We start from the raw sequence: 18,972 nt of genomic DNA, 5'->3' as shown, positions 1-18,972 counted from the left end.
TCTCCTGCATGTCTTGCTCTCTCTGTGTCTGGCTCATGACTCCTCCTTTCTTCTTCCCTGAGCTCTCTGTCCCCAGAAGTCTCACTTAACCTCTTCCTGCCTAGCTAATGGCCATTCAGATTTTTATTAAACCAACCACAGTGACACATCTCCACAAAGTGTAAAGGAATATTCCACAACAGATGAGCTCTTGCTATGTGAAGGCCTCTCCTTTTGCTGGCTTCCATGTCTTCCTAAGGCAAGACATAAAGGCAGGGTAAAGTATGAGGACACAAGAAGGGAAAGAAACCCCTTATCTTGGAGTCTGACTGAAGCCTCTTGACAGATGAGAAGGGAGAATCCAGCACCATACACTTTTCCTATGATGGATAGTAACATAGATTTATCATTGTTTTCATATGTGATATTTTGTGTTAAGATAGCAGTAAATCAGGCTGAGGGTGTGAATTTACATGACCTTGAAACGGTCTCATTCCTTTTTCTATTTTTTTTTTTCCTGGCAGAATCTAAGAAGTCACTTCACTTTGTTTATAGTAAAGTCAGTCTACCTTCCCACATATCTCTGATCTAGAGTTGAACTGTATCAATCATAATCTCAGCAGGGGCCCTTCAGGGACCACGTATGTTCTTACTTACGTTCTTAGGAACTCGTTGGGGACAATAGCTTCAAACCCTACCACACCAGGTCTGTATCTGACTATTAAAAGATAATGAAATGGCCAGGCGTTGGTGGCGCACGCCTTTAATCCCAGCACTCGGGAGGCAGAGCCAGGCGGATCTCTGTGAGTTCGAGGCCAGCCTGGGCTACCAAGTGAGTTCCAGGAGAGGCACAAAGCTACACAGAGAAACCCTGTCTCGAAAAACCAAAAAAAAAAAAAAAAAAAAGATAATGAAATGAAACTCTCAGAGCAGCCCACCCTGATGCTTTCTCTAGAGCAGTGGTCGAGACTCTCATAGGGATTGCATATCAGATATCTTGAATATCAGATATTTATATTTATATTATTATTCATAACATTAGCAAAATTGCAGTTGTGAAGTAGCAATGGAATAATTTTATGGTTGGCAGTTACCACAGCATGAGGAACTGTATTAAAGGGTCGCAGCATTAGGAAGGTTGAGAACCACTGCTCTAGGGCCTTGCTCCTTCTCTTAATCTTTGAGCTTAAAATCTGTATTTAAAATGTCTTTTTAATAAACTCCAATTCTGCTTTAGACTGGCTTTCTGTGAAATACTTTTCTGCTTCAAAGTCAAAGAGTTAGTTTTGCTTTCATAAGGTAGACAAGCACAGGGAGTAGCACCTGGGACTCCACCTGGCTTGGGCTGTACACACACACTGGCAACCTAGGATCCCTCACCTGCATATCCTGTGCTTGCACACCCCTCTCCTAACAGTGTACTTAGCCACTTAAGAGCCTCTACTGCATCAGATTGTTTGTGCACCCCTGACATGACCTGCATGGTTTTAGAGTTGTCCTGACTAGAGTGATGAAGGAATGAAAAATGGATTGACACATGTACATAAAAGCTGGGATTTCATGGGTAGTGTGATCCGATGAAGACAGATCAGCTGCAACCCAGAAACTCAGCACATTTGAGGTGGTGAGTTTACAGCTGAATGAGGAGGTAGGTTAGATCATCTTGGTAGGAGGTCTCTGTAGGAGGACAATTTCAAGTTGTAGTTATCTGAGAGGAGGAAACTGTGGTTGACATTTTCTGCATATATTAGTTTTGGCAAAAGATCAATTGTTGATAATATCTGTACTTGGATCAGAAGATTTTTGCCATTCCCACTGGTCTGAGAGGTTAGGGTCCTTGATATGGCTATGTTCATGTCAATAATACACCTTCACTCAGGTTCTCATTCATTCCCCACACATCATGCTCTGAACAAAGGAATAAGATACTCCCCTTGGACTGGGTGTGGTGGCACACACCTTTGATCCCAGCACTTAGGAGGCAGAACAGGTGCATCTTTGGAAGTCTGAGCCAGCCTGGTCTACCTGGTGAGTTCCAGGGCAGCCTGAGCTACATAATAAGACCATGTCTCAAAACAACACTAGTAAGATACTCCTCCACTAACTCCATCAATAACTCTCCTTTTGTGGTCAGTTTCCATTCAAACATATTTTAGAATATAGCTGTGTACAGGGTGAGGGGCCAAGATTGGCTTTGAGTACTTGGGCAGCAAGGCAAACTGTGTCCTCTGAATGATTGTTTAGGGAAGAAACCCTATTTACCATATTGTGCTTACCCATATTGTGCTTGCATAGGATGATAAAATGCATCATGGGAAGGGGCATTTCAGTAAGCTAAGCCAAGTTTTATATAATCCAAGCCTGTTAATCAAAACAGATCCATCCTGTAAGTCTTTCTCTTTGCTACCAGCTCCCAAATATTGACAATGAGACTTATTAATTATGAAAGCTTGGCCTTAGCTTAGGCCCATCCCACTAGTTCTTATAACTTAAATTAACTCATTTATTTTAATCTACATTCTGTTGTTTGGCTTATTACCTTATCTCTCAGTACTGCTAATGCTGCTTTCTCCATATCTGGCTGGCAGCCTTGCCTTTCTTCCTCTCCTAGTCCTCTCTGTCCCCAGAAGTCCTGCCTAACCTCTTCCTGCCTAGCTATTGGCCATTCAGCTCTTTAGTCAACCAATCATAGTGACACATCTTCACACAGTGTAAAGAAATATTCTGCAACATTTCCCTGTTTTTGTCTAAAAAAAGGAAAAGGTTTTAACTTTAACATAATAAAACTATAAACAATAAGAACAATTATCAGATAAGAATTACACTCACAATGTTCAGTCCTTTTGTGTTTGGCATATTTGGAGAAAATACCATATTATCTATCTTATTTTGATGAAATTAAAGTTTTATGCCTAAACCATTTTCTATTACAACTTGTATTACCATCGTAAAACTATCTTTTTAGACATCAAAATGTTTCTTAAATAAACAATTTAAGTTTTATGTCTCTCAATTTTATACATTTTATATCTCTTTTGTGAATTTCTCTTTTGAATTTGGTAACAAAGAAAATTGTAACTATAACTGTCTCATCTTTAATGCCATCAGAGACCTGAGGATTTAATATTACCTGGTAAACAGGAAGTGCAGAGCAAGCAACTTCCAAAACTGTAGAAATGACAGAAATATCTGGCTGCCTGGACAGTCACCCAAGGTTTCTCTGCAACACTGGGGCATCCATCTTCAGCCTACAGACCTAGAATATCTGACAGGCTTTTCTAAGAAGCAAGAATTTTGAAAGACTGTCCTACCTTGTCTTGGCAAAGTTCAGCAGTTGCTTTCTTTTGTGTCCTGCTTGTCCAGTTTGGACAGCATTCTGTTAGCTGTTGAAGCAAGGACAGTTTTTTGCCCAGTGGCTAACTTTGCAACAAATGAAAGCAAACTCCAATGGAGGTTCTTTGATGCCCATCATCTTCTCTGAAGTAGATTGGTGCTGCCACGAGCAAACGTGTCTCACTGTCATAAAAAGCTTTATGTTATTAAAACATCTTAAATACCGTATTCTATAAGTCTTTAAGTGTTTAAAGACCATCTATCTATTTAAAATATAACTCTGTTTGACCTTGAAAACATACCTAACATGACTATAAGTTTTATTGTTATAGATGACTATCTATTAACCTGTATTTCTTTATTATCCTAAATAGCTTTCAAGGAATAAAACTTTACATTACATTTTAAAATGAGCTGTATAGGCACAATACCTTAAACAAGTGTAGAATATTTATATAGTATAACAAAAATAACCTTAAATTTGTATCAATGTACAAAAATACATACCAATGTAAAATGTTTGAGAGTAGTGGTTGTTCAAAAGTAGAGTTAACAATTCATCCTTTTATCCCATTATTTCTATACTATATCCTCTCTTGTTCCCTTCAGAAAGAGATCCCTGAATCTAATCTCCTTTGTTTAGTTTTTTTCTGACCATGACCAATAACAAATTGTAATCACCTTCCCTAAATGATGACAAACATCCATAATTTATCAAAAGACCAAAACTCATCCACCCTACCTCTTGGGAATGTGGGTGTCATGTTCTCTAGACTGCTTCCTGCAGTCTGGAAGTGATTGTACTTTTAGGGGACCCTAAGAAAATTGGGATAATGGTCAAGTCCTGTGAGAACTAGCTATATCATTTGTTGTCCAGTCTGTGTGATGGGAAAGTGCAGGGCTTATCTGAAGTCCTGCCAAGAGTAGTCTGTGATGTTGGACCATCTCAACTAGCAGCTTTCAAGCTGTTCTGGATGCAGAACTCTGAGGAAACTGCAACAGAGGCACTCTGAGAGGCTGGATCACCTGGGATACTTGTCTTTATTGGTATCTGGTCCTTTTTTCCCCCTGAAAACATATATACTCTTAAAGGCAACCTATATCTCTACATTAACTTAAGTATGGAATTACAGTGTGCACAAATCAGTTAAAGATGATTTTTTTTGTTTTATGCTTGAGCAGGTAAAATCTGTTAACTTTATAAGTTTGTTATATATACAGTATAACCAAACTGTAATATAAATCTCTATCCACACCATATGAAATGAAAGCATGTAATTATAAGTCATGAGGACTCTGTAACCAACAAGATTTATCATGTCTCACCCAGTCTCAGAGCTGTTCTCATGTTGAAAGAACAGCTTATACATCACTTTTCTTGTAGTCTTTCTTGGTTTTTCCTCTCATATCTGTAGCCAATATCCTTGTGAGGTCTTCCCAGGTCAAATCTGATCTTGATTAATTTTGAAGGAATCCATAGCTTTCATTTCTTATGGAAACAAAAGCACAACCTCTTCCCCAATACAACACATTGTCTGACTTTGATTTTGAAGTCAAGATATCCTTAAAGTATATAAGCTGGTTTAATGCAGCAGTTCCTTCCACAATGCAGTGTCTCTCCGCAGCTGTAGTTTTCTCTTCATTAGCATTCAAAAAATTCAAAGTCAACTAATGTGGGATGTCTTTCTGTATGCTGTAAATATGTGTTGCTCTAATTGGTTGATAAATAAAGCTGTTTGGCCAATGGTGAGGCAGAATAAGTTTAGGTGGTACACTGAAACTGAAGATGGAGATGAAGAAGGGTGGAATCAGGAGAGAAGCCATCCTGCCACCCAAGGAGCAACAAGATGCCAGCAGACCGGTAATGCCATGGTCACATGGCAACATATATATTAATAGAAATGGGTCAATTTAAGATGAAAGAGCTAGCTAGCAAGAAGCCTGAGCCATAGGCCATACAGTTTGTAATTAATATAAGTCTCTGTGTGTTTACTCGGGACTGAGCAGCTGTGGGACTGGGAAGGACACAGGAAAACTTCTGTCTACAGTCAACTGTTGTGAATATTATTTTAAGATGTGTTACATTAGTTTATGCTATGGAACATTTGTTTAATGATACAGAGGTGTGTTGCATTCTTTTGTGCTGCATTTGCTTAACTCTGTAAAGCTGTGTTACTTTGCCTACCTAAAACACCTGATTGGCCTAATAAAGAGCTGAAGGGCCAATAGCTAGGCAGGAGAAAGGATAGGCAGGGCTGGCAGGCGGAGAGAATATATAGAAGGAGAAATCTAGAGGAGTGAGAAGAGGAGAAGGAGAGAAGGTTGCCAGGGGCCAGTCACCCAGCCACATAGCCAGCCATGGAGTAGGAAGTAAAGAAAGATATAGAATAAAGAAAGGTAAAAAGCTCAGGGGCAAAAAAAAGTTAGAGAGAAATGGGATAAGTTAAGTTAGAAAAGCTGGCTAGAAACAAGCCAAGCTAAGGCCAGGCATTCATAAGTAAGAATAAGTCTCCATGTGTTTATTTGGGAGCTGGGTGACAGGACCCCAAAGAGAAAAGAAACCTACAGTCAACAAAACACCACACAGGATCCAGATGCTCTGTTTCCCAACTTTACGTGGCTTTTTATATCATTTTACTCCCTCTTTTAAGGCTTTATTTTGTTATTTTTAAGCTATTTTTCTATGACAGTCTATACCTGTTTTCTTTTCTTTCTTCAGCATCTAAGTACGTTTTTAAACATACTATACCTTTTTAGAAGTTTTCTGTGTCCAGATCTGGCTTTACTAAGCATCTGCAGTGTTCTCTGACCATGTGAGACAAATCTTAAACTGTCATGTCAACCTCTGCATGGCTCAGCTTAGTGCATGTCACTGGTGGCTGGCTCAATCCTGCAGGCAGCATCCCATAGCCACATCTCTGTACGCTACTGAACACTAGCCTGCCTGGGAGACTGCAGGACTAGGAAGCTACATCCAGCTTCTTGTCTAGAACTTTTCTTAGCTTTCTCAGGCCCTATGTTTGGATATTCAAGTTCCCACATTAGATCCCATATGTAGCAAGTTTTTCTCTTGCTACCAGCTCCCAAATAATGACACAGAGATTTATTATTAATTATGAAAGCTTGGCCTTAGTTTAGGCTTGTCCCATTAGCTCTTATAACTTAATCAACTCATTTATTTTAATCTGTGTTCTCCTGATTGGCTAATTACCTCATCTCTCCATATTGCTCACACTGCTTTCTCCATGTCTGGCTGGCAACCCTGCCTTTCTTCTTCTCCTAGTCCTCTCTGTCTCCAGAAGTCCTGTCTAACCTCTTCCTGCCTAGCTAGCGTCCATTCAGCTCTTTATTAAACCAATCATAATGACACATCTTCACAAAGTATAAAGGGATTTTCTGCAACACCATCCTTAGTATACCTCTTAACAACAAAACTCCTCCTTTCAGAGCTCATACAGGAAGGCCCTGGACAGTTGCCTGAGTCCCTTGAATAGCTTAACCCATGGAGCTTACAGCTCTCTTTGTAGTGTATCTGACCTACACTGTTCCTTTTTTTTTCTTCATTAGTTTGCATATCACCTACTTATTATGAAAGGGAGGCATGGAAATGATTTACATGATGAAATATGTCAGAACTTCAGTGAAAAGGGCAACTTCATGTCCAAGAATATCACCAGCTCTAAATGAGAAATAACTCTTGTCACTAGAGCCACACTGGTGCCTCCACGCTCCGTCTCTGACTTTCACACTCTTTGGCTGAATGTCTCTACCCTTTCCATAGTGCCACATCCCACAGCTGCTACTGTTGCCTGGACTACCTTTCTTTGAGATTTTTTAGAAGCATAATCTACCTGGTTGGTTAGTTGCAGCTACACTCCTTTTAACCAGCACGCTGTCAAAACTGTGGAAGAAGCTTTCTCAGTGCCTGTCCTGCTATATCTCTCACTGCTTCTAGAGATGGTAGCCCCTCTAGTGAACAGGGAGTGGCAGCCAGGACTCTCTTTCTAGGCCTTTCCAAGCAGTCAGGAAAGTGAATGATAAGATTTCTTGCAACTTTCCACTCTGTATTCCCTTCTGCAATTCTTTGATTATGAAGCCAGAACCTGGAAACCCCTGGTCCAGTCAGTGACCCCAGCTAACAGTTGTCCCTCAGAGACTGAGGGTGTTGTGGACCACTGCTTGGAGCTATGTGTTCTTCCATAGGATGGGGTGACAGATTGAATTCCTCTCACTCCTTTCTGTTCCAGAGTGTGGCTCATTCATTCATTCCCCTACATTACCAAGCTCTCACTGTGGGTCTGGGACAGGGAAGATGTTACAGTGTTGACAAGTGAGTCCCTCTCATGCATTTTTACAGCCTTTGGACCAGTCAGGCATACAGATTCCACTGAAACATCACTTCAAGAGTTCTGAACATTTTCAAGGTAACAAGAACTTCAGTGTGGGGGGGAGTTACATGGCATGGTGGGTGTCAGACCTCCCCAGGTCAGATGAGGCACCTTCTCAACCCTTGGTCACCTCTTTCTTTATTCACCCTTTCTGGCCCATCAGGAGAGAACAGCAAGGATTCTTCAGAAACAACAGCTCTGGTAGTGCTTCAGACTGGTCAGGTGACCTTCTCCATGTGGTGAAATGGATGGAGAAGCTCTTCTGGACTTCTCCCTCCTCTTCCCTGACTCCCATGTTGTAGTGTTGGGAAGCAGAAAATCCTGGGATACAAGTCCATAGAGAACAAGAGCCAGCTGTTCCCCAATCCCTAGATCCTCTGGATCCTCTTGCCCACTTCATTTCTTTACTTGGGATCAGCTATACCCACTGACCTCCCAGGAAGAGGGAGTAGGGGCTTGGGGGGGCACCATCTTAGTGGCAGGATATGGTGTTTATACAGTACTTGTATGTGATTTGTCTCCCACATGGCCTGGGGATCTGTTGAGGACATAGGTCCAGCATAGTGGCTGGTGCATAATGGCTGAGCCCCAGTAACACTCACAGCACCATCTAGGCAAACACTCTACCGTGGAACTATGCCCCCCACCCCAGTTCCTTTCTTCCTCCACCTGCCCCATGGAGTCTAGCCTTGTGTTTATGATCCTCACACTTCAGCCTCCTAAGTGCTGGCAGAGTAACATTTGTGGGGTGGGTGGTGGTGGTATACAAAGAGAGGGAGGTGTGCAGGTTCTGAGGAAACTTTATATGCTTATACATGACACACATTCACTGATTAAACACTGCATGTCCATCGCTTGGTATTTGCCTTTGACAAACACTGTAGGCTGAGGAGAATTTGAAGTGATTAGTAATTGGTCAGTAGCCTCATTCACCAGGGCACCCAAGCCAGAGCACATTTAATTTCTGCTGAAAAATGGAGGCCTCTGTGATGAAGGAGTGCCTCCTACTTTCTGACTGTGTTCAGAAGAATGTTGTAGTTGCTGGCGAGATGGCTCAGAGGGTAAAGGCAGTTGCTGCTGAGCCTGATAACCCGAGTTCTATCCCCAGAACCAACATAATGGAGGGAGAGAACTAACTCTTCCAAGTTGTCCTGTGACCTCTACATGTGCAAACATGTATACACATGCCTGCACACACACATACACATGTGAATGAACATAAAATAAGTGTAAAAAATTTAGAAAAAAGACAATGTAAACAGAAAGCCCCAGAGAGAATACCCCCCCAAAAGCTTACAGCCCATTTGCAAAACCTTCTCTTACTTGTTCTGATAATTATTTTCCTGGTAGGTTGCTTATCTCCTGGCTTCGCCAGCAGCAGTGAGCTACAGCAGGATTGCTATCTGCGCTGGATCCAGCATGCATTGATCCCACACATTTGCTGACATGTGAGGAGGGTGAGTAGGATCAAGGACCTCATTGGCAAGGAATAAGAGCAGACATGGAGCCAGCTTGGTCAGGACACACTTCCTGTGGTAGGCAGCGTGGCCTTGGGCTTTGGGCTGCAGGAAATGTCACTGGAGATGGAGGGGACAGCAGGGAGGAGGGCTGGGCTTGGCCTTGGGTGGAAGCCCTGTGCCTGCTCCTTTTGGAGCTCACTGGGGGTAAGTGCTTGTGGCATTTAGGCAGCTTTACTTTGTAGACTAATCAATAGCCCATGACATTAGAACATTTGAGTACAATAAGCCATTTCTGCCTTAGATAGCCTACAACCCGCTGGGATGGGGATCCAGCGGTGGGTCCTCACATTGGTTCCTGCAGCATAACTTCATAATCCATGCAGAGGGCAGGTTGGTATCAGCCCCCAGAGTTGATGGCTCCTCAGTTTGCTTGTTGACATCTCCCAAAGCTCACAGCCCCAGCTGGAATTCCCATCTCCCCTCTGCTGCCTACAGGGAACCAGAGGCTCCATGTTTACGTCCCACATACTGGCAGTCCCATTCAGTCTCAGTCTCCTGTCTCCTCCTTCTTGAGGATTCTGTCTCTTTCTATCAATCAATCGAGTATGTTTGAAAAATCTAATTGGTTTTTCTTGCAGTTGATGACAGCTCTAGGTCATTTTGGTCACTCATCGGTTACAAAAGGCAGATAGAAGCCTCATGGAACCAGCCAGGTCAACCAGAAATACTCCTCAATGGCTTCCCACACTCCCAAACTGCTGATGCCATCTGATTGGTTCATCTGACAAATTTCATTTAGCCCTGGAGTGAGTTTTACCATGGCCAGGAATGTCATAGACTACACAGAATGCAGCAGGCATGGAGCTCCTGGACATGGCTTGGAACAGATGTCTACTTGGAGAGTCCTAGCATTCACATCTGGGTGTAAGAGAAATGCCATGATGCTGTGGGCTTTGGGAACTGCCTGTTTCAGCTTGCCCCAGCAATGCCAAGGGCATCCTTCATCCAAGTGTTAGTGAAACTGCAAACCCTAAAGAGTGTTCACATCATGAACTCCGACATATCTGGACACAAAGGCTGAACCTCTCACAGCCCTCTGCCAGCTCTGTGGCCACAACGCAGTCACAGCATCCTTTGAATAAAAGGCTTGGGGTTTGCAGAACTTTGAAATGGCTGTTTTCAGTTCAATAAAAAGAAATGCCATTTTTGAGAACCTTTGGACAGATAGGAAGAAACATAGATGCAAAGCTCTATTTTGAGGGTCCCTTGCCTTTCAGGGGGTGCTAGCAATGGTGGAGAGCTCCTGTGGGGAGCTCCTGTGATCCTATTAAGTGGGGATCAAACTGCAAGGCAATGTGGGTGAATCAGCCTTGAAGCAGCTATAGCCGCCTCCCCTCAGATGCTCCTGCTTCTCCTTGCCCTTTGGCTCATTTGGCTGAACATCAGTGGCACAGTAGGGACAGCTGCTGGAGAAGGGGCTCTGCCCGTGGATGTGATGATCATTAACTGCTGTTTTCCTTCCCTCCGTGGCTGGGTAATGACATTGCTGAACACAGGAAAAGCAAGTTCCAGGGGATCTGTCAGGGCCAGAGATTTTCCTTTATCAAACCCAGGGCATCAGCCACGTGTGGTGGCTCTCCATAGCGATCCAAATGCCTGGGGAGGCTGAGGTAGGAGGATTGCCATGAGTCTGAAGTCAACCTGGGATACACAAGGAGTTCCTGGCCAGCCTAGGCTTAAGAGTGAGAGCCTGGGGTGTGGCTGGTGAGATGAGGTCATAGTTAAGAGCACTTGTTGCTCTTTAGGAGGTCAGTTCCCAACACCCACACCAGCCAGCCCACTACCTGCCTTATTACCAGTTCTAAATCTGATGCCTTCTTCTGGTCTTGGTGCACCCAGACATGTCACACACACACACACACACACACACACACACACACACACACACACACACACACACAAATAAATCCTTAAAAGTAAGAATGAGACTTTGTCTCAAAACAAACCAACAACAATGTAGGCATCTATTCATCCATGCCAGCTTTGCCACAGGGAAAGACACCCATGAGAGGCTCACAGTGGGGCCTCTGTTTGTTCTTTTGATGGTGATGACTGACTTCAAGTTGGTGTTGAGATCTGAGTCCATAAGTGCACACACCCTGAGCTAAATGTCACCACCTTTTAAGTCACGTAGTTTCTTCTGGGCCACAGAGTCCAGGGGATGGTGACTTCTGAGGTGACAGGGAGGGTATCAGGAGATGCAATGAGGATGTACGCAGAAGGGCTGACGCCAGAGAGTGGGAAGAGCTGAGAGACCATCTTCCCACTCAAACCTTTTTGCTGTTGGGGACTGGACGGATTTGGGACAGCACCATCATTTTCAGGAAAAGAAGGCTCAGGGAAGAATCTGTCTGTTTCCATACTGTGAGTCTGTCCCCCATGAAGGTGTCCAGAGGTTCCCTTGCAAGACCACATTCAAGGAGCCCACAGGTCAGCAGGAAGGAGCTCCAAGTAAACCATGGTTCTTGATAAGGCCAGAGAGGTCTCTACTTCTTCTTGTCGATCTGGGTGGCATCTCTGTTCACTGTGGCTCCTCTGCATAGAGCAGACCCTGACTCCTTGAAGGACATGTGTTTGCTGAGGTCCCTGTGGCAGCAATCCAGCCTGATGCCTCCTAAAAGGCAGCGCAGATCCAGGTCAATGCATCTTGGGCAGCTAAATGCTGGATAAACGACATTGTGTATTCATATGGGCAGCAGAGCCAGGACTACCTGCTGCCGGTTCACAGTGGCTAACAGGTGTGAACTAATGTCGTAGACATAACCTTGCCTCTCAGGTCTGGCTCTGCCAAGGTTGCTGGGTCCCTGGCTGTCTCCCAGACATCTTGTGAAACAATTTCCCCTTATCTCTGGGAGTGTAAGCTCCCCCTTGCCTCACAGGCTTCTTCTTTGCAGAGTCTGGGCATAATGTGGGAGGCAGTGCCCGCCTCCTTATCTGGTCTCCACAGCCTCCCTCGGCTTGGGGTGTCAGTTCCTGTGTGTAGGATGCAGCTAACAAGGTGTGTGTCTTGTTGGGGTTTTATGGCAACCATCTGGAATTCTTGGACATTCTTGGACTAACACAGTTGGCCTAAATTTGGAAGCAAAAGGTGGGAATACTCCATGCATTGATTTGTTATTTCTGGGATTATACAATTAATTATCCCAGCAGATAGGATGGGGCCAGATGTTGGGGAAGTGGATTCTCTATCTCTGTCTCTCTCATACACAGAGCTAAAGTTTAGGCTCCCTGCAAAGATAAAGACACAGTCTGTACAGCACAGAAAATGACTTCTGAAACCAGTCAACATGCCACGTCACCAAGATCAAACCCAGGTTCCACATTCCCAGAGGGACTTGTAGAAACCTGACAGCTGTTACTGTCTCAGAGATGGTTTCTTATGAGGAAAGGACATAGAGTAAGACCAGCCAATGACACGTTGGGGTGAGGGTGGGCTTTGGGAAAAGCCACAGAGCAGAACATCCTGGTCTGTCTCCCAGGGGCCAGTCTTCTGGACAGATGTGTGATGAGACAGCCAGGGGCAAGACTGAATCTCATGTCTGGAGTTCTCACTAAGGCTCCGTTGCACAAGGAGACCCAGTGGCTGTCATAGCCTCCCTGTTTTGACTGGTATTCATGGCCCAAAGTGCCCTTCTGGGTTGGCCAGTCCTGCATTCGGTGTGGCTCTTACCACCCTAAATAATACCATTAGCCTATCCAGGGTGAGCTGACATCCCAGACAAAGAGTGCAGATCCTACTAGGGATCTCAGAGGTTCCACTCCTGTGGACGCTGAGGACAAAGTCTAGGTATCATTTGGGGTAATGGTGGAGTTCTCCCCACATAGTCCTCTAGAGCTCAGCACACACAGTTGGGGGAGTGAGGAGACAAAAGAGCACAGCCCTGGTGGGTCTATAATTCCCCTCTCAGAGGCTGCCTGGTGCGTTCTTCTCTTTCTCTCTCTTTGTGGCTTCTATTGAAATTTCCCCAGAACTAACGCCTCTTGCATGCCCCTGATGACAAAAAAGGTTTTGTAGAACATTTTCCTCTGAGGGAACAGGCTCCCCGCCTTTTTCTCAGCGAGAGAGAAATGTTCTTCCGGATACTTTCTTAATTTACTGAAAATCTTTTGACTCTTTTGCTAAGGGGAAGCAACCTTCCAACAGAGAGACACACAGATAATGTCCTTTTAATATTGGCACAGAGCCTAAATCAGGCTGTTGACAGCCCAGGGGACACCACACTTGCTAATGGACCCCACCCTCTCTCAGAGATGGAAAGCCAGTCTCTCCCTCCCTATGGCCTATGGAGCCTCAGTCAGGATCCTCTCTCCTACAGCCCTAGCATGACCTCAGAACATCACCAATGGGGATGGGCGGCTCCCTCTCACCAGTGAGAGGCGGGTGGATGACCAATCTTCCCTGGTAAGTGATAACCCTACCCAGCATTGCTACCATCAGCATCATTTCTTCCAACCTGAGGCATGTCAGGGGAGTCCTTTCCAGGTGATGAGTGTTGCTGCTCTGTATACAGCAGCCCTCGTGCCTGTGGTTTTTGTGGGTACCCATAGGCTGGGAGCCACAGAGGAAGATGTTTTTCTGCTTGAGAATCTGGGGCTGGATGGGAAGAATGTTCTAGCAATGGTGCTTTAGATTTTGCAGCTAAGATCTCAGCAAGAGGGATACTTGACACAGAGACTTCAGGGTCCCTAACAAGCTCCCCTGGTCCATGCCCAGAATTTCCAGCTGTCCCACCCGGGGTTTCATTCTTAGGATACTTCAGATGGTGTGTGTGTGTTTGTGTGTGTGTGTGTGTGTGTGTGTGTGTGTGTGTGTGTGTGTGGTGTGGTGTGTGTGCACATGGGAGGTGGGGTCTAGGTGCAGTATCACATATGCAGGCTGTCCCTGGAGATGCAGAGTACAGGATAAACTACTGGATCCCAGGGTTTCTAAGTGAGCAGGGAAGAACGGCAAGCTGTCTTAGAAGTTGCATGATGCCCAGCCTTGCAGGCTTAGCCACTCCACTTCTGACTACAGGGCCTGGAGAGTCTGGGACTACAGCAGCTGCAGTTTGAAGAAGCAGGTCCTCAATGAAGTTGTAGACATCCTGTGGCTTGGCTCCATCTTGATGGTGACAGGGATAACCATGTCTGTGTATGGAGAGCACCTTGGACTGTGAATAGCATAGTTCCAAAGTTTCCCTGTGTGTCACTATGTCATTGTCACAGACATCTATGGTATGCACACAGACTGTCTTCTGTGACACCATGGGACACATGGAAGAGGTGTAACTTACCCAAGATCACATGCAAACAGATACTAAGGCCACAAAGTGGCTTTGAACCCGCTGGAAGCTAGATGTCTCTGGCCACCGACACCAGGGGGCAGGATGAGACAGGAGAAGAGGCAAGCGGCCATGCTACAGATCTGCCTACCACTCCTGGGAAAATGGCTGAGATCCGACCTCTCAGGATGCCCTGGAGGAAGTGGCATAGGCATCAGGTCAAGCAGAGAAAGCAGTTCCTTTCCCAGTGGCTTCCAGAATCTTCTGTGAAGGATGGAAATGGGGGTAGCAGAAAAACCCATAGAAAATGTGTCTTGGGCTTTGGAGTTCCTGAAAAGTCCAGAGAGAAAGCATCAAAGATGCATCAGCAAGAAGAGGCAGAGCCGTCACCTTCAGGACGGGCACCCTGCTTGCCAGCCCAGAGCCTGTCTGCTGTTGTATAGTTCAGAAACCATCTTCCCTTGTGTCCTCACGGCACGTGCCGGCTTGGTATGCCGTGGGCTCCCGGATGCCCTGGTGCTGTGGTATCGCTGGGGTTCTGCCTTCTGGTGCAGCTCATCCCTGGATGAAATGGTCTCAGGTCTCTTGATTCTCTCAGCCTTCCTCTTCACTGGCAGCAGGGCCTGTCCTGTACACAGAAGAAGCCCAACCCCTCCACTGAGCTCTCTAGGTAACCTATCCATCTATGACACTGGGCTCTAGGCCCCCAGGACACACACAAAGATTCAGGACTCCAGCCCAGGTCCTCTGACACCCCCTCCTCCTGAACCCCCATTCCCATGGACACTTTCTAGGACACACTTTTTATCCCTTGAAATCCATTAAAACATAGAGAGGCACTCCAGGGTGTGCTGGTCTGTTTAAGGAAACTGAGGCTTAGAATTGCACAAGCCCTGGCTGAGCCTTGGGCAGGTTGTGGTGCGTGTCTGTATGTGCACTCTTCTGGGATAGTCCTTATCAACCTGTAAACGGTTTGTTCTCCCTATCTTCCTCCACAGCATGTCTTTTCTCTCTCTTCTGCCTCTAGCCTTTTCCCTCTCATCCTCTCTGCCACAACCCCTATCTGCGCAGTAATCCATGTTCCCCAAGCCTGTGGGAGGACTCCTTTCCACCAGCCTGGATCCTGATACCTGTTTGAGGAGCCTGGAATGAGCTTTTGGGTTTTCAGAGCCTTTGCAGAGTGGTCCTGAGAAACTCATTACATAACGTGGGCTGTTACCACACACACTCTGGCACAGAGTATCCGTCATGCTTCAGTACACAGCTCAGTACCTTTATCCCAGGCCTTCACTTAACCAGGCACAGAAATAGATGGAATTGAACATGTGGGTTGACCACAGGATACAGCCAGCGGTATGGGCACAATGGGCACCAGTCTATAGGAGAAGGGTTAACTGGCAAAGTTGGCTTCCCCTAAGACTGGAGCCCACATTGGGCAGGGAAGGGAGTGTGTGTAATTCTGAACTGCCGCTCATGTTGTGGGGAACAAAGAGGATAGGCATTGCCCCTAAGTGTTGCAGGAGAGCCAGCCATGAGCCTTGTGAGCAGAACCAACACAGAGAGCAGAATGGGAGGGTGTCTCTGACCCTGTCTTTGCTAGCTGGTAGCTGCCCATGTGTCAGGGCAGCCTTCTGGGTCCAACCGCCAACGCAAACACAGATGTGCCATGGCTGGCCCATGCCTAGTGAGCACATGCTACCAGGGGCTTTCGGGAGGACCCAGTCTATAAGAACAGAGGTGCAGATGTGAAGCACGCTTAAACCCCGGTGCTAGATGGCATTTGAGGTCACTTAGGCCAGGCCACATGTCTGCAGCCGTGGCTCCACAGCTCCGTGCAGAGATCTGGTATACACCAGAGTATCCACTGAGTTGCCCAAGGGGAACATTTTGTTAGCTTGACTCCCACACTCTCCTTCGACTGCGGGTGATCTACATGAACACCGCCACCCACAGAGGGCTCATGACGCACTTGTCACCAGTCTGGCTGCCCTCTGGTGTCATCTGCAATCCTCCCAGAGCTCTCTGTGGGCCCCAGGTTGAGAGGAATGAGGCTGCTTTACTGTAGGAGGTGGATGTCTAGTTTCTGTGCAGATGTGGGATTTTCTTGTGAATGTGGAGTTTCCATGATGGCCTCAGATCATCCCCACACCTCTCTGGAACCTCAGCAGGGCTCTGTCTCTAGGCCCCAAAGCTCGTGGCTCGCATCTCCTCCATCTGTTAGTGACATGAGTGGGATCTATTCTGAGGAATGCATCAGGGGATTGGGGAATTAGGGAGACCATGAAGGGTCACCCCTATGTCTGAAATCGGGTACTGTCTTCTGTCTGGCTCCCAGCTACACTCTGGGGGATTGTCTGCTAACCTCTGATCTGTAGACTCCTAGGCAGAGTTGGCTGTGGTCATCAGACCATGTCAGTGGTAAGTAAGTTACCTTAACTTTATTATCCTTGGGGAAACTTCCTTTGATGCCCACCATGCACAGTAAGATACTGTCCTCAGGGACTTCCAGGTTTATACTTGATTCCCCTCTGGAGACTAGTGGATCCATCCAGAGTTATAACATCCCTACAGAATGAAAAGATCCTGCAAGGCTTACAGGTTTTCCATGACACTTTGATCCTAGCTATGACCCTCAACTCCTCTGCTGAACACCTGGTCACCTCATGCCAGCTTGTTCCCCATGGCTTCCCTGAGACCCTACTTTGCTCTGAGGTGGGAGTAGGCTTCCCTTGAGTCACTAATACCTCAAAGAAGGAAAATAATATGTAGACAAGTATCTTGCCCACTGTGTTCTGAGAGTCCTGTTCCTCCTACCCCTTGTCCAACATGCCTGGTTTGGGCCCTAAGCCTGCTTGAAAAACCTGCCTCTGCCCATTCTGGTGCTAAATAGACACTCCCAAACATCTGCACATTTTGGTCTCTGGAAAGCCAGAGGACTGGGGTATCACTTCTCACCTGACCAATACCATCTAAGCCAGGCTGGGAGCTGTATATCCCAGAACATACCCCCTGGGGTACCTAGGAGTTCTGATGAGACAGATTTAGAGCTTCAGGGTGGGAGTGATTCCCCAGAGGCCAGTAGTCAGCTGTAATAACATTGGATACAATGTTCTTCATCAAGTCCTCCTTTGTGTCCACACCAAGGGGACTGCTTGGGGACTGGACACCCATTCTCAGCTCCCAGGACACATCAGAGCTCCAACTCTCTACCTGCTTCTGGCCTTCTGGTAAAAGAGCCACCGGAGCCGGGCGGTGGTGGGCACCCCTTTAATCCCAGCACTCGGGAGGCAGAGGCAGGTGGATCTTTGTGAGTTCGAGGCCAGCCTCGTCTACAGAGCAAGATCCAGGAAAAGGCGCAAAGCTACACAGAGAAACCCTGTCTCGAAAAACCAAAAAAAAAAAAAAAAGAGCCACCGACCTTTCTCTGCTATCTCCCTTTCTAAACCGTCCAACCCCCATGTTTATAAGTTCCTGATCTCTACATGGAACCCCCCCTCCCTTAAACCTGTGCAGGGACTATGTTCCTTGGATCTCTGTAGCTATGGCTGCTCAGTGGCATGGGAGCAGAGTTCTCTGCAGGGGTACTGCTGCTTGTAAAAGCGATGTGCCAGCTAGAGAAGAGCTTGTCCTGCACCTCACTGCTACCACTGCAGAGCGTTCTCTGTGTGCAGTCATGAGGTACAGTTCTGAGAGGAAGGAGGACCTGGCTGGGTGCTGGGGGTGTCTTCTGTCCACTCCTAATGTTTCCTTCCAGGTGGAAGTGGTCTCTTCATGGATCATGGCCTCTTGTCTCAGGTGGATTTATGTCCTTGGTGTACTTCTCTCATTAGATATAGACAGAAGTTGAGAGGATTACATAAGTTGAGAGGATTGCATCTCTCCCTGCTCCCTCTGAATCAGCCACCCTCTCTCCCCAGCAATCACTCATTAGAAAGAGTCACTCATTAGGAGGTCTTCACTAGGTCTGCTCTGGGGCTGAAAGCCTGTTTGGATTGTAGTGGGTATCTGTTCTATCTATGACCTTGAGGTACCAGGCCGTAGGGCATGGTCTCGGGGCTAGCTTAAGACCTGAGGGGCATGTACGGCTTGCTCTCTTCTCTCCCTCGTGGACTCGGATGGTGTGGACTGACTCAGGTGACAGAAGCAGTGTGGGACCGGACATCAGCCTTCCAGGACTCTGCGACGATTTTGCCTATCCTGTTTAGTGAGTTGTTCTCCCCAATATAATTTCTAAATAAATAGTTCCATTATCAGTATCTGTGGATTATCTGCAATATCTCTCCCACAGCTGTGTATCCAGACCTCACCTCATTCATTGGAACATCTCATTGACTCACGTGTCTTATTCCTTACCTGGTTCATGACGAGTTGGAAGAAAGGCAGTGTTATTTGGGTCTCCTCAAAGGCCTTGACAGACGTCATGTTTAAGGACAGCCTTGTAAAGAATCATTGTTCCCTCCTGCCTTGGTGTCTCTGTAATTGTAGATGAAA

The sequence above is a fragment of the Peromyscus eremicus genome, chromosome 2, assembly GCF_949786415.1.
Source record: "Peromyscus eremicus chromosome 2, PerEre_H2_v1, whole genome shotgun sequence".
In the NCBI taxonomy this organism is placed as follows: domain Eukaryota; kingdom Metazoa; phylum Chordata; class Mammalia; order Rodentia; family Cricetidae; genus Peromyscus; species Peromyscus eremicus.
This window is presented reverse-complemented; position numbering follows the sequence as displayed.